This window comes from Natator depressus, chromosome 1 (genome assembly GCF_965152275.1).
Source record: "Natator depressus isolate rNatDep1 chromosome 1, rNatDep2.hap1, whole genome shotgun sequence".
In the NCBI taxonomy this organism is placed as follows: Eukaryota; Metazoa; Chordata; order Testudines; family Cheloniidae; genus Natator; species Natator depressus.
The window spans coordinates 315,200,042-315,225,092 of record NC_134234.1 but is presented as its reverse complement, the minus strand read 5'-3'; the positions used below and the strand labels follow the sequence as shown (position 1 = coordinate 315,225,092).

The following is a 25,051-nucleotide window of genomic DNA, read 5'->3' as shown; positions in this document are numbered from 1 at the left end:
GGCTAGCGTCGATTTTTGGAGCATTCCACTGTGGGTAGCTATCCCACAGTTCCCGCGGTCTCCGCCACCCACTGGAATTCTGGGTTCAGCTCCAAATGTCTGATGGGGCAAAAACATTGTCACGGGTGGTTTTGGGTACATGTCATCAGTCGCCCCTCCCTCCATGAGAGCAACGGCAGACAATAGTTTCGCACCTTTTTTTCCGTGCAGATGCCATACCACGGCAAGTGTGCAGCCCGCTCAGCTCAGTCACCGCTGTTGTGTCCTGGGTGCTGCTGGCAGCAGATGGTGCAGTAGGGCTGCAAACCATAGTCACCGAACGACTGCTTTCGCTGCCACTCTGCTCTCCTGCAAATGCCATACCACGGCAAGCATGGAGCCCACTTAGATCACCGTGGCAGCTATGAGCACTGTAAACACCTTGCACATTATCCTGCAGTATATGCAGCACTAGAACCTGCAAAAGCAGATGAGAAAGTGACGGCAGCACGGTGACGAGAGTGACGAGGACATGAACACAGACTTCTCTCAAAGCAGGGGCCCTGGCAATTTGGACATCATGGTAGTAATGCAGCAGGTTCATGCCGTTGAACGCCGATTCTGGGCCTGGGAAACAAGCACAGACTGGTGGGACCGCGTAGTGTTGCAGGTCTGGGACGATTCTTAGTGGCTGCGAAACTTTTGCATGCGTAAGGGCACTTTCATGGAACTTTGTGACTTGATTTCCCCTGCCCTGAAGCACAAGAATACCAAGATCAGAACAGCCCTCACAGTTCACAAGCGAGTGGGTATAGCCCTCTGGATGCTTGCAACGCCAGACAGCTACCGGTCAGTTGGGAATCAATTTGGAGTGGGCAAATCTACTGTGTGGGCTGCTGTGATGCAAGTAGCCAACACTATCACTGAGCTGCTGATATCAAGTGTAGTGACTCTGGGAAATGTGCAGGTCCTAGTGGATGGCTTTGCTGCAATGGGATTCCCTAACTGTGGTGGGGCCATAGACGGAACCCATATCCCTATCTTGGCACCGGAGCACCAAGCTGGAGAGTACATAAACCGAAAGGGGTACTTTTCAATGGTGCTGCAAGCACTGGTGGATCACAAGGGATGTTTCATCACCATCAACGTGGGATGGCCGGGAAGGGTACATGACACTCGCATCTTCAGGAACTCCGGTCTGTTTGAACAGCTGCAGCAAGGGACTTACTTTCCAGACCAGAAAATAACCGTTGGGGATGTTGAAATGCCTATAGTTATCCTTGGGGACCCAGCCTACCCCTTAATGCCATGGCTCATGAAGCCATACAGAGGCACCCTGGACAGTAGTCAGGAACTGTTCAACGATAGGCTGAGCAAGTGCAGAATGGTGGTAGAATGTGCATTTGGACGTTGAAAAGCGCGCCGGCACAGTTTACTGACTCGGTTAGACTTCAGCGAAACCATATTCCCAAACAGACTCCAAGGAGAGACTGCTGAATTGGAATTAATTTGCAAACTGGATGCAATTAACTTAGGCTTGAATAGAGACTGGGTGTGGATGGGTCATTATACAAAGTAAAACTATTTCCCCATGTTTATTCCCCCCCTCCACCCTCACCGTTCCTCAGATGTTCTTGTCAACTGCTGGAAATGGCCCACCTTGATTATCACTACAAAAGGTGTCGTCCCCCCCAGCTCTCCTGGTGGTAATAGCTCACCTTAAGTGATCTCTCTCGTTACAGTGTGTATGGTAACACCCATTGTTTCATGTTCTCTATGTATATAAATCTCCCCACTGTATTTTCCACTGAATGCATCCGATGAAGTGAGTTGTAGCTCACAAAAGCTTATGCTCAAATAAATTTGTTAGTCTCTAAGGTGCCACAAGTACTCCTTTTCTTTTTGCGAATACAGACTAACATGGCTGCTACTCTGAAAAATATTCCCGTTGCTATTACTGCTTGCTGTGTGCTCCACAATATCTGTGAGAGTAAGAGAGAGACATTTATGGCGGGGTGGGAGGTTGAGGCAAATCGCTTGGCCGGTGATTATGCACAGCCCGACACCAGAGTGGTTAGAAGAGCACAGCTAGGCGTGCTGCACATCAGAGAAGCTTTGAAAACCAGTTTCATGACTGGCCAGGCTACGGTGTGAGAGTTCTGTTTGTTTCTCCTTGATGAAAGACCGACCCCTTGGTTCACTCTACTTCCCTGTTAGCCAACCGCCCTCCCCTCCCCTCCCCCCTTCGATCGCCGCTTGCAGAGGCAATAAAGTCATTTGTTTTTTGAAATTCATGCATTCTTTATTAATTTGTCTCACAAATAGGGGGATAACTGCCAAGGTAGCCCCAGAGGGGTGGGGAGGAGGGAACGACAAGGCCACGCTGCACTTCAAAACTTACTGAATGCCAGCCTTCTGTTGCTTGGGCAGTCCTCTGGGGTGGAGTGGTTCAGTGTCCGGAGGGCTCCCTCCTGCCCCCCACGTTTTTGGTCGTCTGGGTGAGGAGGCTATGGAACTTGGGGAGGAGGGCGGTTAGTTACACAGGGGCTTCAGCGGCAGTCTGTGCTCCTGCTGCCTTTCCTGCACCTCAACCATATGCCGGAGCATATCAGTTTGATCCTCCAGTAGCCTCAGCATTGCTTCCTGCCTCCTCTCATCACGCTGTCACCACCGCTCCTCTTGCGTGTCCCTCTATCTATCCTCTCGCGCATCCCTCCTGTCCTTGCGTTTATTTTGTGCTTTCCTGGACTCTGACATTGTCTGCCTCCACGCATTCTGCTGGGCTCTTTCAGTGCGGGAGGACTGCATGAGTTCAGAGAACATTTCATTGCGAGTGCGTTTTTTTTTTTTTTCACCTTCTTGTCTGCGCTAGCTTCTGGGATGGAGATGATAGGGGGAGTGTTGAAACATTTGCAGGTGCGGGAGGAAAAAAGGGATAGTAGTATTTAAAAAGACACATTTTAGAAAAAAATGGGTAGACTCTTTCACGGTGAACCAAGCTGTTAACATTACATAGCATGTGCTTTCTTTACAAGGTTGCATTTTGCCTCTTATATTGAGGGCCTGCCGGTTTGGCGTGAGAGATCACATATGCAGGGGCGGGCAACAGACTTTGGCTTGCAGGCAGCCATGGTAAGCCACAGTCTTTTGGCTTCTTTAACCTTCATAACATGTGGGAATGGTTTCAAACAGCAGCACACTCACTTCCCATACCAAGCACCCCTTGGGTGGGCCATTTAAAATGGGTTGGCCATTTAAAAGGAGGGCCTGCAGTTTTCGGGTTAACGTGCAGCACAAACCCAACTAACCCCCCCCCCACACCCAATTCTCTGGGATGATCGCTTCACCCCTCCCCCCACCGCATGGCTAACAGTGGGGATGATTTCTTTTCAGCCACAGGCACACAGCCCAGCAGGAACGGCCACCTCTGAATGTCCACTTAGTAAAATTCCCCTATTTCAACCTGGTGACCATGAATGATATCACTCTCCTGAGGATAACACAGAGAGATAAAGAACAGATGTTGCTTGATTGCCAGCAAACACCGGGACCACATGCTGCCATGCTTTCTTATGCAATGATTCCAGACTACGTGCTACTGGCCTGGCGTGGTAAAGTGTCCTACCATGGAGGAGGCACGTACAGGGGTGAGGTAGTTGTAGGGGCACCCCCTAGAATTGCATGCAGCTCATCATAGAAGTGGCATGTCTGGCTGTCTGACCTGGAGCGACTGTTTGCCTCTTTGTTTTTTTGGTAGGCTTGCCTGAGCTCCTTAAGTTTCACGCGGCACTGCTGCGGGTCCCTGTTATAGCCTCTGTCCTTCATGCCCTTGGAGATTTTTTCAAATATTTGGCATTTCGTCTTTTGGAACAGAGTTCTGATAGCACGGATTCGCCTCCCCATACAGCGATCAGATCCAGTACCTCCCGTTTGGTACATGCTGAAGCTCTTTTGCGATTCTGGGACTCCATGGTCACCTGTGCTGATGAGCTCTGCTTGGTCACCTCTGCTGATCAGCTTGCCATGCTGGCCAAACAGGAAATGAAATTCAAAAGCCTGCAGGGCTTTTCCTGTCTACCTGGCCAGTGCATCTGAGTTGAGAGCGCTGTCCAGAGCGGTCACAATGGAGCACTCTGGATAGCTCCTGGAGGCCAATACCGTCGAATTACATCCACACTACCCCAAATTTGACCCAGCAATGTCGATTTGAACACTAATCCCCTCGTCGGGGAGGAGTACAGAAATAGATTTTAAGAGTCCTTTAAGTCGACAAAAATGGCTTCGTCATGTGGACGGGTGCAGGGTTAAATCGATCTAACGCTGCTAAATTCAACCTAAACTCGTAGTGTAGACCACAGCTAAATGAAAATGTTACTGTTTTAAAAAGTCATTTTGGGTATCAGGATCCTTGTTATATCCACTGGGAAGTTGTTTTTCATTCAGTAGATGATTGTTTCTCATTCCAATGGTAGTAAATGTGAAATCTGCTGATCAATACTGTGCATGGTGACTAGTGTTTGATGATCATCAATGATTTTGTCTGAGTCAACATACTTCTCCCTCCTGTCCTCCCACAGTGAAAGTGAATATTATTGTTTCGGGGATGGAGAGAGAAAGAGGAGAGAATGGAAGCTACAAGGTAGAGGAGACTGAGTGATGGAGAGGCAATGATAATGAATAAGGGGTATAGAATGAATGAGGAATTGTAGAGGATGGAGGGAGAGGAAATGAATGAATGAAGGGGTTGACTGAATGAGTGGGGTGGATGAGACTACACTTACAGTTCTTAAACTTGAGCACTGGCAGTCACCTTTTTTGCTCACACTAATACAAAATGGAACATTGAATTCAATCCTAAAACTGAGTTCAATTTTTTTCTCTAACAACTATTAGCTTAGTAGTTGATAACTTGAAATTATCAACTCCTCCAGGACACTCAGTGGAATTAAATTAGAGATGGACCCTTTACACTTGCATCTGACTACCATAAGCATACTGAAATTCACACTGAGTACAAGGAGACTTTGATTGGAACATATTCCAAATGGGACTCTTGTGAGAGGCACCAACCTTGGAAAAACAATTGAAGGAGGTTTCAGAGAATTTGACAGATTAGAGGCTGATTTTACTACTGTCACGATCTGATGGGACAATCAGTCTTGCTCTAATAAAGAACTGGATTTGCACAAGGAAAACATTGAAAGAAAAATAATTCAGAGATGATGTGGAACCTTTTCACTACTTAACCAACATGGCTAATCTCCTATGGAAAAGTTGTATTATTGAGCCCAGAACTGTAAGTAGGGGATGAAATGTGGGTGATGGAATGTAATCCTGGAAATTACTTTGTTCTAGCATTTAAAAGATCCAGCTGTCTATTCCCCACCTATGTTTGTGCAGGGGGCTATGTCACAGTTTGTTGCCTCTGAATGGTGGAAAAGAGGAAATAAAATCATGGATGACAGGAAGCAGAATTAAGGGTTTTTTTTTTTTCTGTTTTGAAAAGACCCATTGTAGCAGGGTGCTGCTGCAAAAGCACCTAATTAGCCCCTGCTCAGCCAGCTGCAATCAAGAGAAATAGATTGGGGCTGGTGTAACAGGCATGATGCCTGGCCTGGGGATTGGCTCCACCTGTGAGCCTGACAAGTCAGCAGTTATAAGGGCTGGGACCCAGCATAAAGGGGGGCTGCCAGGAGAACGGGCAGTCTCCTGGCTGTGGGCTGACTGCTTGGGAAGGAGGGAACTAACCCTGTAAGCCTTGTACATAGCTCAACATTGGTGGTGGGACAACTGTGTGTGTAAATAAAGCCATGGGTGCTGCATAACAGGAAGCCTCTCTGAGCTTTATTGGGGCAGTCAGCGGGCCCCAGGAAGAGGGGCGGGCAGAGGACCCTGTTACACCGGTACTTATGTCAACCAGCTCGGCATTTAACACATTGAGATTGGTCTGGCCAAAATTTTGCAATCGATTAGATGCTGTAAATGCAAATGAGTTGATAATAGTGTAATTGTACCTAAAGGCAGCTATAGAAGAGTGGTAGGGGATGCTAGTTTTAGAACCTGATTATTATGGCTTGCTTATAAAGTTGGATGCTGTTTCTTTTGGACAATGTGCGCCTTTTAATGTTTGAAGATCTAAATATATTCACAAAGTAAACAGAATATGTGTTTTTTGTCTTATTTTACAAAATCTTTAATGGTTATTTTTGTAGGAGCGGGGTTCAGGTTGAGAAAATGGCACCCATCCTGCACTTAGTCATTGATATACGTCATTGCCATGCATCTCCTGGAGTATTGCTCTCTGTTTTGCTTTCTAGTTGTTTGTCTTGTCTGTGATGCAGTGACATGTCTTTATTTGTAAAGCATTTTACTTTTGTGTACTTTTACAGTGCTGTGTAAACATTTTCAGTTATGTGCTACACGTCCAGTGTGTCAGTCTGTGTAGCTGTACTCAAAGCTAAATATATCCTATGAACTTTGTATTGTGATGCATAAATTCAATAATTTTTGATAACTACATATTCTAGACTTGACCTACTAGTTTAAGCACATGCCACTAATGAACATTGAGCTGGGTGCATCTTCTGTCACTCCTTACTCCCTTAATTAAATGGCTAGTGTTTAGGGGATGAAACGTCTGCAGTAAAGATGAGTTGTGTTGTTTTTTTTTTGTTTGTTTTTTAGTGACTTAAGAACATAAGATCCATTGACTTTCAACTTCCCCTTTGAAATTCTCATCCTTAAGCCACAGACAGGAAATCTTTAAATCAATATTAGTGGTTATTAGAAGACATCTGTAGTAATTATCACCGTGATTTAAGTAAATAAATCTGTTTAATCCTTTTCATCTTCTAAAATAATATGCCAGTTTTAACAGTTGTATGAATGAACAAATGATGATTTTTCCAAAATGGCAAATATAAAACTGATCCTAGATTTACAGGTTTGAACAAACTGCAACAGCCTGTTGTGTTCCTCTTCTATTCATAGTGTAAGAGTTTAATCTGGGGAATGGCCAACGAGTGTCATGGGGCTGTCACTTTCCTGGTCCTCTCATTACTAACTGGGAGGGAGGTGCTGGCTAGATGGGAGGAACATGATGGTTTTAAACCACTAAAAACCACTTCACCTTTTTTATGAGAAGTTCTGCTAAGTGAGTTGTATCACACAGAAGTGCTCTGTTTTTGTGATGAATGTGTGGATGCTCGGAAATTCATCTGTTCCCAAAAATGAGGGTTTTTTGTTGCCTTGCTCCCAAGTGCCATTATTCCAGTCCTAATACCTCCTTGCATACTACTCAGAACCTCACTCCTTGTGTTCTCCTAGATATTGAGAAATATTTTAGCTGTTATTAATAGGAGCATAAAATGCACATAGAAAATGGACAGGAGATTGCCTAGTGCCTATTTAGCACATTTGGTAATTAAATAGAGATATCCGTTTCAGATCTTCAGAGGATCACATTTTCATGTCTTCATAATTAAAAAAAAAAAGTCATAAAAGAAATAAATCATGGAACATTATCACTGCTGTACTGCAAAGGCTTTGCATGCAGTCTATTAGTATTTGCCTTGCCAAACCAACTGGTTTGTGATAATTAGCAAAATAGCTGTTCCTATATAATTTATTAGATAAGCAATGCATTCCAAAAAACGTATTTACATAAATAAGACACGGGGTTCTCTAGATAAGTGGGTACACAAACTCTGGGGGTACTCAGAGGTCTTCCAGGGGGCACAGCAACTCATGTAGATATTTGCCTAGTTTTACAACAGGCAAAGCACTAGCAAAGTCAGTATAAACTAAAATTTCATACATACAATGAATGATTTGTTTATACTGCTCTATATACTATACACTGAAATGTAAGTACAATATTTATATTCCATTTGATTTATTTTATAATAAAAATGAGAGTCACCAATTTTTCAATGGTGGTATGTTGTGACACCTTTGTGTTTTTATGTCTGATTTTGTAAGCAAGTAGTTTTTAAGTAAGGCAAATTTTGGTGGTGCACAAGACAAATCAAACTCCTGAAAGGGGTACGGTATTCTGGAAAGGTTGAGAGCCACTGGTCTAGATATTAAGAGGAAAGAGAACACAAGGAAAGAGTTTGTGTATTTGTGGGTTGTGAGGGGGACAGCCGTCACTGAACATAAACATGTGTAATATGTACGTGACTAGATAAAATAGGTGTTTCTAATGAAAACATGGATTTTTGAGGGATTGGTGACTCTTTTGAAATTACACTCCACTGTTCCTCATCGGCTGGATGCTGTGGCAGTTGATTCCCAAAATAGGTGGTGGGGCAGCAGTTATTAATCTGTTCGTAGAATCTCAGGTGGGTCATATTTTTAAACTGAAACAATGTGGTCAGGGATGTCCCAGGGAAGTATTTTCATGAGGCAAAGAGATATTGGTGGAAAAATCACGTTTATAGTAACCGGGGCAGCATCATAATTCCTCTCCATATTTTGGAATATACACCTCAATAAACACCTTCAATTACATCCACAATTACATACACAACAGTTTATTGCCTTTTGGCAGCAGACAGTGCAGTATGACTGGTAGCCGTCGTCGATGTAGTCCAGAGTGCTCTTTTAACCAACCTCGATGAGGTCAGGGGCGCCTGGACAAACATGGGAGTGATTCAGCCAAGTCATTTCCCTTTTAAGTTTCGTTTCATGGCGATTGAGTCCTACCGGCAGTGCACTGTCTTTTAATCTGTAACCAGTAGAAGACAATGGCCAGCAGTCATACTGCACCGTTTTCTGCCGAGCACCCAGGAGATGACGATGGCTAGTGGTCGTACTGCACAGTCTGCTGCCAGCAAGATGTATAAAGATAGATGAAGTGGATCAAAACAAGAAATAGACCAGATTTGTTTTGTATTCATTTTCTTCTTCCTCCCTCTGTGAAATCAATGGCCTGCTAAACCCAGTTTTGAGTTCTGTCCTTGAGGGGGCCATTCTGTTTCTCACAAAGCCATCCCCTTTATTGATTTTAATTACCTGTAAGCCATGTCGTCAGTCACCCTTCCCTCCGTCAGAGCAACAGCAGACAATCGTTCCGTGCCTTTTTTCTGTGCAGACGCCATACCATGGCAAGCATGTAGCCTGCTCAGATCACTTTTGCAATTAGGAGCACATTAAACACCACACGCATTATCCAGCAGTATATGCAGCACCAAAACCTGGCAAAGCGAAACCGAGCAAGTAGGTGACATCAGTGCGGTGATGAGAGTGATGGGGACATGGACACAGACTTCTCTCAAAGCACGGGCCCTGGCAATGTGGGCATCATGGTGCTAATGGGCAGGTTCATGCAGTGGAACACCGATTCTGGGCTTGGGAAACAAGCACAGACTGGTGGGACCGCATAGTGTTGCAGGTCTGGGACGATTCCCAGTGGCTGCGAAACTTTCGCATGCGTAAGGGCACTTCCTTGGAACTTTGTGACTTACTTTCCCCTGCCCTGAAGCGCAATAATACCAAGGTGAGACCAGCCCTCACAATTGAGAAGCGAGTGGCAATAGCCCTGTGGAAGCTTACAACACCAGACTGCTACCGGTCAGTCGGGAATCAATTTGGAGTGGGCAAATCTACTGTGAGGGCTGCTGTGATGCAAGTAGCCAACACTATCACTGAGCTGCTGATATCAAGGGTAGTGACTTTGGGAAATGTGCAGGTCCTAGTGGATGGCTTTGCTGCAATGGGATTCCCTAACTGTGGTGGGGCCATAGATGGAACCCATATCCCTATCTTGGCACCGGAGCACCAAGCCGCCGAGTACATGAACTGCAAGGGGTACTTTTCAATGGTGCTGCAAGCACTGGTGGATCACAAGGGACATTTCACCACCATCCAACGTGGGATGGCCGGGAAAGGTACATGACACTCACATCTTCAGGAACTCTGGTCTGTTTCAACAGCTGCAGCAAGGGACTTTATTACCAGACCAGAAAATAACCGTTGGGGATGTTGAAATGCCTACAGTTATCCTTGGGTACCCAGCCTACCCCTTAATGCCATGGCTCATGAAGCCATACAGAGGCACCCTGGACAGTAGTCAGGAGCTGTTCAACGATAGGCTGAGCAAGTGCAGAATGGTGGTAGAATGTGCATTTGGACGTTTAAAAGCGCGCTGGCGCAGTTTACTGACTCGCTTAGACCTCAGCGAAACCAATATTCCCACTGTTATTACTGCTTGCTGTGTGCTCCGCAATATCTGTAAGAGTAAGGGGGAGACGTTTATGGCGGGGTGGGAGGTTGAGGCAAATCGCCTGGCCGCTGGTTACACACAGCCAGACACCAGGGCGGTTAGAAGAGCACAGGAGGGCGCACTGCGCATCGGAGAAGCTTTGAAAACCAGTTTCATGACTGGCCAGGTGTAAAAGTTCTGTTTGTTTCTCCTTGATGAAACCCCCCACCCCTTGCTTTACTCTACTTCCCTGTAAGCTAACCACCCTCCCCTCCTGCCTTCGATCACTGCTTGCAGAGGCAATAAAGTCATTGTTGCTTCACATTCATGCATTCTTTATTCATTCATCTCACAAATAGGGGAATAACTACCAAGGTAGCCCAGGAGGGGTGGTGGAGGAGAGAAGTACCAGGAGGGGTGGTGGAGGAGGGAAGGACAAGGCCACACAGCACTTTAAAAGTTTAAAACTTATTAAATGCCAGCCTTCTGTTGCTTGGGCAATCCTCTGGGGTGGAGTGGCTGGGTGGCCTGAGGCCCCCCACCGCGTTTTTGGGTGTCTGGGTGAAGAGGCTATGGAACTTGGGGAGGAGGGTGGTTGGTTACACAGGGGCTGTAGCGGCGGTCTGTGCTCCAGCTGCCTTTCCTGCAGCTCAACCATATGCTGGAGAATATTAGTTTGATCCTCCAGCAGCCTCAGCATTGAATCCTGCCTCCTCTCATCAAGCTGCCGCCACACTTGAGCTTCAGCCCTGTCTTCAGCCCGCCACTTACTCTCTTCAGCCGGCCACCTCTCCTCCCGGTCATTTTGTGCTTTCCTGCACTCTGATATTGTCTGCCTCCACGCATTCGTCTGTGCTCTGTCAGTGTGGGAGGACAGCATAAGCTCAGAGAACATTTTATCACAAGTGCGTTTTTTTCACCTTCTAATCTTCGCTAGCCTCTGGGAAGGAGAAGATCCTGTGATCCTTGAAACACATGCAGCTGGTGGAGAAAAAAAAAAAGGGACAGTGGTATTTAAAAAGACACATTTTACAGAACAATGGGTACAGTCTTTCACGGTAAACCTTGCTGTTAACATTACATACATAGCACATGTGCTTTCGTTCCAAGGTCGCATTTTGCCTCCCCCCACTGCGTGGGTAGCCCCTCATCCCTCCCCCCTCCCCGTGGCTAATAGCGGGGAACATTTCTGTTCAACAACAGTCAAAGAGCCCAGCAGGAACAGGCACCTCTGAATGTCCCCTTAAGAAAAGCACCCTAATTTAACCAGGTGACCATGAATGATATCACTCTCCTGAGGATAACACAGTGAGATAAAGAACGGATGTTGTTTGAATGCCAGCAAACATACACTGCAATTCTTTGTTCTACAGTGATTCCCGAGTATGTGCTACTGGCCTGGAGTGGTAGTGTGTCCTACCATGGTGGATGGAATAAGGCTGCCCTCCCAAGAAACCTTTTGCAAAGGCTTTGGGAGTGCATACAGGAGAGCCGCGAATGCCAGGGCAAATTAATCATTAAACATGCTTGCTTTTAAACCATGTATAGTATTTTAAAAGGTTCACTCACCAGAGGTCCCTTCTCCGTCTGGCGGGTCCAGGAGGCAGCCTTGGGTGGGTTCGGGGGGTACTGGCTCCAGGTCCAGGGTAAGAAACAGTTCCTGGCTGTTGGGAAAACTGGTTTCTCCACTTGCTTGCTGTGAGCTATCTTCCTCGACCCCAAAACCTGCTTCCATGTTGCCTCCATCTCCATTGAAGGAGTCAAACAACACGGCTGGGGTAGTGGTGGCTGAACCCCCTAAAATGGCATGCAGCTCATCATAGATGCGGCATGTTTTGGGCTCTGACCTGGAGCGGCCGTTTGCCTCTCTGGTTTTCTGGTAGGCTTGACTCAGCTCCTTAAGTTTCACGCGGCACTGCTTCGGGTCCCTGTTATGGCCTCTGTCCTTCATGCCCTGGGAGATTTTGACAAATGTTTTGGCATTTCGAAAACTGGAACGTAGTTCTGATAGGACAGATTCCTCTCCCCATACAGCGAGCAGATCCCGTACCTCCCGTTCGGTTGATGCTGGAGCTCTTTTGCGATTCTGGGACTCCATCATGGTCACCTCTGCTGATGAGCTCTGCATGGTCACCTGCAGCTTGCCATGCTGGCCAAACAGGAAATTGAAATTCAAAAGTTCGTGGGCCTTTTCCTGTCTACCTGGCCAGTGCATCTGAGTTGAGAGTGTTGTCCAGAGCGGTCACAATGGAGTACTCTGGGATAGCTCCCGGATGCCAATACCGTCTAATTGTGGCCACAGCACCCCAAATTCGACCCAGCAAGGCCGATTTCAGTGCTAATCCCCTTATCGGGGGTGGAGTAAGGAAATCGATTTTAAGAGCCCTTCAAGTCAAAAAAAGGGCTTCGTCGTGTGGACGGGTGCAGGATTAAATCGATTTAATGCTGCTAAATTCGACCACAACTCCTAGTGTAGACCAAGGTTGTAGGTTACAAATACGTCAATGGCAGAGCCAAGAACCGAACCCAGGTCTGCTGAGTCCTAGTCCAGTGTCTTCCCTACTCGGGCACATCACATCTTCTAGCTATTTAATGCTTCTGAGCTTTTTACAAAAATCAATCCCTTTAATTTTTTCATTATTTTAGTTGCTATTCTCCAAATTGCTCCCAATTTCTCACCATCTTTTTTTTTTTGAGGTGTTCTGATTGAGTGCAGTGTTCTTGATAGGATTACACCTATACTTAGACCACAGATGGACTATCACTTAGGTGTCTGATTTGCTGCCTTTAGTAATGGTACTAATAATCATCTTGGTTTTGTCATCATGTTACATAGAATATTCATATTGAATGCATGTTCTGCTGTTACCCCGTGACTTTTTTCCCCAATATTGCTGTTGAGTGTAAGGGAGTCACTTGTAAATCTGTGTTCCAGATTATTTTATCTTTAGATGTATGAACTTGAATTTTTCCAGTTGTGTATCTCATTACATCACTTGCTGCACAAGAATGATCTAAATTGTCCAGATCAGGGGTTCTCAAACTTCATTGCATCGCGACCCCCTTCTGACAACAAAAATTACTACAGGACCCCAGGAGTGGGGACCAAAGCCTGAGCCTGTCCGAGCCCCACCATGCTGGTGGGCCAAAGCCGAAGCCCAAGGGCTTCAGCCGCAGGCAGGGAGTCCTGGGTGGTGGGGCTCAGGCTTTGGCTTCAGCCCCAGGCCCCAGCAAGTCTAATACCAGCCCTGGCAACCCCATTAAAATGGAGTCACGACCCACATTGGGGTCCTGACCCACAGTTTGAGGACTGCTTGTCTAGATCATTCTTGTATTAATTTTGCTTTTAGAGATGTTTACAATACTCGTCATGTATGAATGTATTGGCCTTTTTCTTTCATTTTGATTCATATTGAGTAGTACCGCAGTCCCTGTAGAGAACACAATTAGAGACAACAGGGTGCTGGCCTTAGGACATCCAGATGTAAGTTATATTGCTGCTTAAGTTTACCAAAATATTATCTGTTTAATAATCTGCATTGAAAAACTGCTTTAGACAGTCACCAGTTTTATATTCAATGCAAAGTATTCTATTTGTGTGGAAGAGGAAGCGTAAACGTGTACGACAAATGATATGATAAAGATGATTATTTTACTTTAGAAATTTTGCCTTCCCCATGATGAGATTCTTGCTACTAATAAAGGACTAATGTAAACAATTATAGTAAGTGGCCTGATACTTTTAAAAGTGGATGGAATTAATACTTAATACAGCTTTGAAACTTTACTATGCTGAAGAAAAATGCTGCTTTTAACCATCTTAGTTTAAATGAAAAAAGCACAGAAACCGTTTCCTTACCTTGTCAACTCTTTTTTTTTTTAAACTTTGCCTTTTATTTGTTTGGGTTTTTAGTAGTACTGTACTGTTTTTTAATTATTATTAATAATAAATAATAATAATAATTTTGGTCTCTGCTTCTGCCTGACTGCCTACTTCCGGTTCCAAATGAGGAGTGTGGTTCGTAACTCTGGTGTTCCTAACTCAAGACGTTCTACCGTATGTACAAATGTTAATAGGGTTCACTTACATATTAGGGAAGAATAATTCACCCCACTGCAGGAATTGCTGGGTGAAATTTTCTATTCTGTGTTATGCAGGAAGTTAGAGCTGGCAGGAAAATGTAAATCCCTTCTGGTGAAAATCTTTGCCTTTTTTTGTTTGTTTGATTGATTGTCCTGAATTGTGAGGGAAAAATAATAATTTTCTTGGGAAGAGATTTCCTGAAAAAATTCAGTTTTGGAAGAACTGAAATGGAATCTTTTCTGGCTTCCTGGGTTACCTTGGAGCCTGGGGAGACACTGAGCCTGGGAAGCCCAGTAGCTGGCTGTCCGGGAAGCTGGCTAGGTAGGCTACTGGGGAGTTGACCATCTAAGGAGCTGGGTGCCCAGCTCCCTGAGTAGCCTGGGGATCCAGCTAGCAGGTGGCCCACCTTTCCATGTAGCAATCAGAGCTGGGAAGCTGTCTGCCCGCCCACGCAGTTGGCCATCCAAGGAGTCTGGAAGCCCTAGTTGCCTGGGTCTGTGGCAACCCACCTGGCGAGCTGCTGGAGGAGCTTGGAGACCTGGGGAACTGCAGAGCCTGGCTGCTTTGGAAGCCACGCAAGCTGGCAGGAAACCACCCTCTTTTCTATCAAAAGTTTGACAGAATCCACACATTCCCATAGAACACTTCAATTCTGTTGATTCAGCATTTTCCAGTGGAAAACTGTTCTGTCAGAAAATTTCCAATCACCTGACTTTTGTGCACCATGGGAATTCAAGCAAATATGCCAGAGAGGAAGTGCTTTTCTTTTTTCCAAACTGTATTGTGATTTATATGAGGATTGGAGAAATCTTAGGAGAACCTATAACGTTCATTTGTAATGAAAGATCTGCAGTCAGTGATGTGGAAGCAAATACATATAAATACAGGAGGAATCTGTTAGGTGGAAATGTATATAAATGGAATTAGTAAAACAATCTTTCAACAGAAATGGGAATGATTGAATTAGATTGAAATACATTTCATGATCAGCTGATTAAATTGAATTTAATGACAGTATCCAAAGTATACCACCTTTGAATCGTGTGTGTGTATTAGGGCTGTCAAACAATTTTTTAAAAAATCACAATTGTGAGATTAAAAAAATAGTTGCGATTAATCACAGTTTTAATCGCACTGTTAAACAATAATTGAATACTAATGTAAATGTATTATAAATAATTTTGGATGTTTTTCTACATTTTGAAATATTGATTTCAGTTACAACACAGAATACAAAGTGCTCAATTTATATTTTTGATTACAAATACTGCAGTGTAATATCTGTATTGTGAAAGTGCAACTTACAAATGTAGGGTTATTTTTTAACATAACTGTATTCAAAAACAAAACAAAATAAAACTTTAGAGCCTATAAGTCTAAGCATGAAGGGGCATACAAATGTTTAACATATCTGGCGCGTAAATACCTTGCAATGCCGGCTACACCAGTGCCTTGGGAATGCCTGTTCTCGCTTTCAGGTGACATTGTAAATGGGAAGAGGGCAGCATTATCTCCCGAAAATGTAAACAAACTTCTTTCTCTTACTGAGTAACTGAAGAAGAAGTAGGACTGAGTGGACTTGTATGAGGTGAATTGAAAAATACTATTAGTTTTGTTTATCTTTTTTATAGTGCAAATATTTGTAATGAAAAATAATATGAAATGAGCACTGTACACTTTGTGGTTGAAATATATTTGAAAATGTAGAAAAAACATCCAAAATATTTATAATAAATTGGTATTCTGTTATTAGCAGCATGATTAAAACTGTGATTAATCATGGCTATTTTTAATATAGTTAATTTGTTTTATGTTAATCACATGTATTAACACTGATTAATTGACAGCCTGTGTGTGTGTGTATTTTTAAAGAGCTTTCCACAGTTCTCTGAATCCATTCACATATTTGAATTCTGGGTGTGAGTATTCACATAGTATAGCTCAATACATAGTGCTATATGTTCCATTAATAGAATTAATTTTGAAAGTAGTATGGGCATAGATTTGAAAAACAGGAGACCTAGCTGTCAGTGAGGGGGAAAATGTATGCTGGCAAAAGTGATAAAGTCACACGTTTTGTTTTGTTGTTTCTTGACTTTTTGTGAGCAAGAGAAACTCTGAAGCATATTGCACTGATTAAATGTAGTACATGGGAGCACAAAATGTCACAAAACATATGGAATACCAGGAACATTCATAACTGTTGCAAGAGGCTGTCTAAATCCTTGATAGGCTGGTCTAACAATTGTGCCAATAAAATAGCAAGTGAGTGAAATGAAGATCTAGAAGCTTGAAAAAGATGGGAAACAAAAATGGAAAAACAACAAACAACCAAAAAAAACCCCTTGGGGTTGCTATGGAGATAGTTGTTGTTTTTTCCCTCTGAAGGAAGAAAGAAGATTGCCCTGAGGAAAAGCCATGCAGAGACCATTAGTTGTGTTCTGCTTATATGCAAGCCTTGACCAAAGTGAACTGGTTTGCATGTATGGTTGGGATTTTAAAAAGTAACTTTTTTTAAAACAGTGGGTGCTGCTACAAATTTTATTTCAACAAGTGCAAGCCTATAGTTGTGGATTTCATTATTAAGTCAAATTCCTTTTGTTCAAATGAAGCTAAGGACCTAAGTGATCCATACTGTTGTTTCTTTGGGAAATAAGTTACTTTAAATTTTATTTTAAAAACCTCTAAGACTGTGCTCAGAGGGGAAAATAGTCTGCATAATAATGGATGGTTCACTTACTTACCAAATAGCATTTTGAATACATCATAGGCACAAAGGAAACAGTGTTTAACGTTCTTATCAAATACTTGAGGGCTTTGCAAAAATATTTTTAGGTAGTTTGTGAAAAATCTCCCGACTCCCTTACTTGCCATTATCACACATCTCAGCTTTTTCATACAGGTTGCATTTTTGTTCTATACTAGCGGAGGTAGAGCTTTTGTTATGCTATCTTGTTCTATAAAAATAGACTTTTTAAGCATGGCATTATGTAGACTGACTTTTTAAATCAATATCTATTTGGGTAACTAAAAGGCTCTTATCACAGATTCTGTATTGATATATAATATAGTATTTATAGAGCATGAATTATTTGATATTTTACAATGTTTTATTTTTCACCAATATAGTGATAGTATTTCATTAGGGCTGTTGATTAATCGCAGTTAATACATGTGATTAACTAAAAAAATCACAGTTAAAAAAATTAATCGTGATTAATTGCAGTTTTAGTCACACTGTTAAACAGTAGAATACCAATTGAAATGTATTAAATATTTTTGATGTTTTTCTACATTTTCAGATATATTGATTTCTATTACAACACAGAATACAAAGTGTACACTGATCGCTTTATTTTGATTACAAATATTTGCACTGTAAAAATGATAAAAATTGGCATTTGTCAATTCACCTCATGCAAGTATTGCAGTGCAATCTCTTTATCGTGAAAGTGCAAATGTCAATTTTTTTTGTTACATAACTGCTCTCAAAAACAAAACAATGTTAAACTTACAAGTCCACTCAGTCCAACTTCTTGTTCAGCCAATTGCTCAGACAAACACATTTGTTTACATTTAGGGGAGATAATGCTGCCCACTTAGTTACAATATCACCAGAAAGTGAGAACAGGCGTTCGCTCGGGACTTTTGTAGCCGGCATTGCAAGGTATTTATGTGCCAGATATGCTAAACATTCATAAGGCCCTTCATGCTTCAGCCACCATTCCAGAGGACATGCTTCCATGCTGATGACACTTGTTAAAAAATAATGTGTTAATTACATTTGTGACTGAACTCCTTGGGGAGAATTGTATGTCTCCAGCTCTGTGTTACCCTCTTTCTGCCATATATTTCATGTTATAAGCAGTCTCTGATGATGACTCAGCACATGTTGTTGGTTTTGTCAAGCTTCCACTACAGATTTGACAAAATGCAAAGAAGGTACCAATGTGAGATTTCTAAAGATAGCTGCAGCACTCAACCCAAGATTTAAAAATCTGAAGTGCCCTCCAAAATTTGAGAGGGATGAGGTGTGGAGCATGCTTTCAGAAGTCTTAAAAGAGCAACACTGCAACGTGGAAACTACAGAACCTGAACCACCAAAAAAGAAAATCAACCTTCTGATGGTGGCATCTGACTTAGAGGATGAAAATGAACATGCATCGGTCCACACTGTTTTGGATCATTATCGAGGAGACCCTGTCATCAGCATGGATGCATTTCCTCTGGAATACTGGTTGAAGTATCAAGGGACGTATGAATCTTTAGTGCGTCTGGCATGTAAATATCTTGTGACACTGGCTACAACAGTGCCATGTGAATGCTTGTTTTCACTTTCAGATGACATTGTGAACAAGAAGCGAGCAGCATTATCTCCTGCAAATGTAAACAAACTTTCTTGTCTGAGCGATTGGCTGAACAAAAAATAGGACTGAGTGGACTTGTAGGCTCTAAAGTTTTACGCTGTTTTATTTTTGAATGCAGTTATTTTTGTACATAATTCTACATTTGTAAGTTCAACTTTCATGATAAAGAGATTGCACTACAGTACTTGAAAAATACTATTTTGCTTTTACAGTGCAAATATTTGTAATCAGAAATAAATATAAAGTGATCACTGTACACTTTGTATTCTGTGTTGTAAATAAAATCAATATATTTGAAAATGTAGAAAACATCCAAAAATATTTAAATAAAATGGTATTCTATTATTGTTTAACAGTGCAATTACACATGATTAATTTTTTTAATCACTTGAGAGCCCTACATTTCATATCTTTTCTAGTATTGTAAAGAGGGAAAAAGTACAAAGATTTGTTTCTTACGTTCACATCAAATGCATCTTTTTCTTAAACATAATGCATCATTTCAAAAGGGGATAACAAATCATTGTTCCACATTAGGAGAGAGCAAGTAGTACTTTCCAGTTACTTACATATGATTTTCTCCTCCTACCCCTCCATGGAATTGTAACGTTCAGATGGCTGTTTTTTCACTACAAAAATCCATTAAATCAACCCCTTCCATATCCTACCATAAACAATAAAAGCCCCAAAACTGAGCTTCAGACTTAAACTTTTGGAGAGCCCAAACTGTAAAGTGAACACATGAGTATAAACACAACAACATACGTTTGGCTAGCTATGTAGAGAACAAAATTCTCTACTGTCCTGGCATTGCTTGTGCTTTAGAAGAGGGAACAGAGAAGATTGAGATCACACACACTTTTTATATTATCTAAACTCTGACCACTTTGTGCCTTGAGAAGGTGATTTTGTAACTGCAATGGACATTGCTTTTTCAGAAGGTTCCCAAAGTTCAGCAGCACTGCGGGTACACATCCCATATACAAAGGCAATTTTCAGAGGCAAAGCAATTTTATGTCATTAACTGATTTCTCAATATCTAAAAATTTTTATGTACTACATCTAGATTGCAAAGCAGTTGACACTGTTGTTTTCATAAGCTTATAACTTTCCAAGCCATTCACATTTAGCACTGAAATTGCCAATGCTTGATTTCTGTGCCTAGGAGATTTGAAGTTGGAGCAAACCCTTTAAGCTATTTTAGAGTTCTGATTCTGTAGTTAAAGAACTACAGCAAAATGGCTGAAAGTTTGAAACTCAGCAGGACAGTCTCCATTGAAGAGCGTGTGATTTGCTGGACTTCGAAAATTGTTTTAACCAATTCAAAAATCACTCCTGAGGGTTCTCAGTGGACCTCTGCCAAGATTTTTACCAGGGTTTGAGGCTATGTCTTAACTCCCCAAAAGGTGAGTCAAGTTAGCTCTCTTGATGTGAAATCCTAGTGGAGACAAGGCACAAATAGTTTTTACCTCAGTGCAACTAGTTGAAGTCAACCTAATATCACCCCGAGGTTTACCTTTACTGTTCCTGCCAGGGTGCCACCTGGAACTGGGGTACCACTGAGCTCTGTGAGTCACCAGCTTGGACTCCCTCTCACACTATTCTGCTGTGACAAGCTGTAGATTGCTCCTGGTCCTACATTCTCACCAACATTCACACACTCAGGAACACACCCAGTGGCATGCAAGCTTTGGCATGCACAATAGAGATGCTGCAGCCAAAATAAGCCCCAGCTCCCCAGCCTAAGACTCCAGTGCTATATGGTCCTGCCCTGGTCAAAACCCCGACCAGCATGAATTTATTACTCAGTTCACCTCTCCCTCAGTGCGGAGAGGAATATGCAACAAACTTGTGTTAACCAAGCTGAGATTTTTCCCCCAGACACTTCACTCAAAGATACACTGATTTAGATAAAGCAAAAACAAGTTTATTAACTACAAAAAGATTATGTGATTATAAGTAATAGCAAACAGATTAAAGCAGATTACCAAGTCAATAAACAAAACCGCAAACTAAACCTAAGATACTAGAAAGACTGGATATGAATTAGCAATTTCTCACCTTGACTGATGATACAATCAGGCTTTCAGATTGTCAAGACACAAGCTGTACTTCTTTGCAGCTTGGGCTCCCCACCCCCGTTCCAAGTCCTTTTCTTTTGGAGCTTCTCTCAGGTGTTGAGTTGTGGGGGAGAGAACAACAACAGATGATGCCACTCCCTCCCTTATATAGCTTTTCCATAGGGTGAGAACCCTTTGTTTCTAACTTGGTTCCCAGACCAGTTTGTGGAAAAATATAGCTACCCAAAAAGGAGGTCAGTCATGTGGTCTGGTCACATGCCCTTGCAGAGTCATAGCAGCTATTACTTACAGGCTGGCCCAAAGGTTTAGAGGAAGGCTAAGCTCTTTCACAACCCATTGTCTTTGTTGATGAGCCATTAGCACTGTCTGGCTTCTTCATTGTTGTATTTGAAAGGCTGGCTCTGGGTGTTTTCCGGAGTAAGCTCATTTGAAATACATATCCAAAATAAAGTTTATAACTTTAGATACAAAAATAATACATGCATACAAATAGGATAATCATGTTCAACAAATCATAACTTTTCCAATGACACCTTACTGACCTATCTTGTAGAAGATTCATCATAATTATGCCATAATCATATATATCATCATAATATCACTGTGATGAAAATGGGGTGTAGTGTCACAATGAAATCCTAGTGGAGCAAGGCACAAATAGTTTTTACCTCAGTGCAACTAATTGAGGTCAACCTTCTATCACCCCAAGGTTTATCTTTACTACCTCCATTGAGAGAAGAATTAAAGGGCTTTGTTACAACTAGAATTTCACAATGAGATAGTTAATTAAAGATACCTATTTCAATGTAAAAAGACACCTATTCTTTGCAGTGAAGACAGCCTAAGAAGCCCCACCTGCCTCATAACCTCCTTTCTGTCCATTCTGCCAACCTGGTCTAGAAGAGAGCCATTGTTCTATGGCTGACGCTGGGACAATTTAATATTAAGAATATTGTCTAGTTGACGAACACTGCAAAATTCTCCACTAAGCTACCTTAATAGCAAAACCATAGCAAACAAACAAAAAGCCATGAAGCCTGTAGTTTTAGTGTTTGCAATTTTGGTTGTATTCTACAGTACTGGCCAAATTCTGAGCTTTCATGTATTTAAAAAAAAAAAAAGTTTCTCTATTTCTCGGTTGTGAGGACACAGTGATAAAGTGAAGTGTTATTCTGCTTGTCCTGTTAAGCCAACCTTGAAGAAAACTCTTTCCAACCAAAACAGTGGCAAAGGTGGGAAGTCCCCTTCCTCTAGTCTCATTCATATTAGCGAGGTGCGAAATTCAAAGGTGAGTTGGAACCCTTTAAATACTAACTTCATTAAATAATAGCAGTTTTAATGTAAAGGGAGAAAAACTATAATTGAGAATTAATGATATGTGAATAAAATGATAGACATCAGGGGGTCCAAAAGATTACGATCAATAAGCAGTGCTAATTTGGATCCATTGTGCATATGTAACATATATATATATTTGTATATACTGTTTTTTAAAATGAATACTATATGTTGTTAGTGCTGGAGCTTCTGTGTATTCTGCACCAGGAGAGTGTGCAGCTTGTTGATTCAGCAGACCTCGATTTGATTCATAAAGAAAGACCACATTCTTGGTTCAGTGACAAAAGCTCAGCCAGATTTGTTGTCAAAGCATGGTAGCAGTGTCCTGACTGTCCAGTTATAGGTACGCTAACACATATATGCCCATAACCAGGTAGTGGTGTTACCCCAAGAACAGACCTGGGGTCCCATAGTAGCCTGTTGCTTACTTCCAGGTTCCCCAAACGTTAACCTAATAATCTGTTCCTGTAAGGCAGAGGTGGGCAAACTTTTTGGTCCAAGGGCCACATCTGGGAATAGAAATTGTATGGCGGGCCATGAATGCTCACAAAATTGGGGTTGGGGTGCGGGAGGGGGTGAGGGTCCTGGTTGAGGGTGTGAGTTCCAGGGTGGGGCCAGAAATGAGGAGTTCAGGGTACAGGACGGGGGCCGGACCAGGGGAGTGGGGTGCGGGGGGTGGGGGGAGAGGGCTCCGGCTGGGGGTGTGGGCTCTGGGGTGAGGCTGGGGATGAGGAGTTTGGGATGCAGGAGGGTGCTCCAGGCTGGGATTGAGGGGTTCAGAGGGTAGGAGGGGGATCGGGGTTGGGGTGCGAGGAGAGGCTCAGGGGTGCAGGCTCCAGGCAGCACTTACCGCAAGTGGCTCTTGGAAGCAGCAGCATATCCCTTCTCTTGCTCCTACGCGGAGGCACGACCAGGTGGCTCTGCACGCTGCCCTGTCCACAGGCACTGCCCATGCAGCTCCCATTTGGCTGCAATTCTGGGCCAATGGGAACTGCGGGGACGGCACTTGGGGTGTGGGAAGTGTGCAGAGTAGGGCCCCCTAGCTGCCCCTACATATAGGAGCCAGAGCGGGGCCATGCCGCTGCTTCCGTGAGCGACGTGGAGCGCCCCCATACCCCTGCCACTGCTTCCAGGAGCTGCATGGCACAGCCACCGACCCTGCTCCCCGGCTGGAGCACCGGAGGGGGGCAAGCCCCCGACTCTGCTCCCCTGCGGGAGCTCCATGGCCGGATTAAAACGGCTGGCGAGCTGCATCCTGCCCACAGGCCGTAGTTTGCCCACCCCTGCTGTAAGGTGAAAGAAGGTGCCTATCCTAGTAGAATTGCCAGGGTTTACCCAGGATTTCCCTTTGCCCTTCAGGAAATTTCCCCAGAACAGACTAAATCTGTTCACCCTCGGAGGATACGGATACAGCTTTAGCCCAAAGGATTGACACCCAGACAGCACTTTTCCAAAACAAAGTATTTTTCTTTAATGAAACTAACCTTTCCTAATACAATTAATCTAAACCTGGATTAAAAACATGAACATAAATCCCTTAGAACAGGCATACACCCTAAAGTACCCAATACTGTAATGCCATACAGTTAGAATGGATTAAGTGATTGATCACCATGTGCATAACAATCATATGGAGGACACTGACAACAATCAAACTCTAAACTTTATATATAGTAATATAGACACACACACACACAAACACACACCACAGATATCCAACTATATTATCCCAAGCATACACATTCATTAACCCTACTTCTATTCTATATCCTGTACTATAGCTAGCATGCTTACTCTCTCTAGTCTTCCTTCCCTCTGCTCTGTTCCAGCAGTCCACTGCTATTGCTGCTATTCTGCAGTTGCTTCTTCTGCTGCTTCCTTCTACTCCTGCTCCTAACTTGACTGACTTTTGCCTGCTTGCTGTCTTTCATACAATTTTTGGCCTGTTCTGATTGGCTTGTTTCCCAATCCTAGCATTAGCATACCAAATCTCCAATCACCTTTACCCCCTCTCTGATTGGTCCATACTTATAGACCAATCACAACTGCTAAATCTGACTGTCAATCAAAGCTGTTACCCAACAAGTTTTACCACGATGGGGTGTTTACTATTATGGTTTGGGGACCCTCACCTGGTTTTGGACTGAGTATAACTGACTGATGCCTCCCTTCAGTTTTGGAGTGACCTTTACCTGACCTCACTCCACATCTACCTACCAACACACTAGCCATAGACCAAACCGCTTGAAACTGCCATGTCACTGTCCTTGTGCCAACATTGTACACAGACTTAAATTACCAAACTTTTAAACTATAAACCAAGGGTTCTCAAACTGGGGGTCCTGACCCCTCAGGGGGTCAGAAGGTTACTATGTGGGGGTCATGAGCTGTCAGCCTCCACCCCAAACTCATTTCACCTCACTAGCATTTATAACGGTGTTAAATATCAAAAAATGTGTTTTTAATTTTTAAGGGGGGAGGTCGCACTGAGAGACTTGCTGCGTGAAAGGGGTCACGAATACAAAAGTTTGAGAATCCCTGCAAAACAATTACTTGATTTCTTTCATATATACTTATTTGTTAACTTATGCATCTTAATGTTAAGGTCTACTGTTGCCACCCCATTTCTTATCAATTTGTTAATTGTATTTCGGTTCAGTTCAGTTGGTGGCAAAGCAATGTTTTCAGTGCTGTGCTTAAGAAACAAAACGGAGCAGCTAAAATTTTTTTCATATCAGTGGCTCACTTGACCTAGTGTTGTTCCCTAGGCCATTACAAAGAGGCTCCTCCTTCCACTGTCATTTTATAGATTGATAACAAACAAATTACGTATTACATTCCATATGTCTGTTTCCACCCTTGTAACTTTTACTTCAGAAGAAAACATCCCAATCCATTATCCTGTCATCCCATCCTTATCTTGACAAGTGATCTGTGTGTTACTGTATCACCCTCTTAGGAATATACTTATGTCGTTACTTGAGAACTTTGTTTGTTC

General features: G+C 43.0%; 1 protein-coding gene across 9 annotated transcripts in view; it reads left to right on the top strand.

The window, feature by feature from the left end:
* TAFA5 (TAFA chemokine like family member 5) overlaps positions 1 to 25,051 on the top strand; it is a 712,037-nt gene that overhangs the window by 240,076 nt on the left and 446,910 nt on the right. The gene's annotated exons all lie outside the window — the stretch shown is intronic.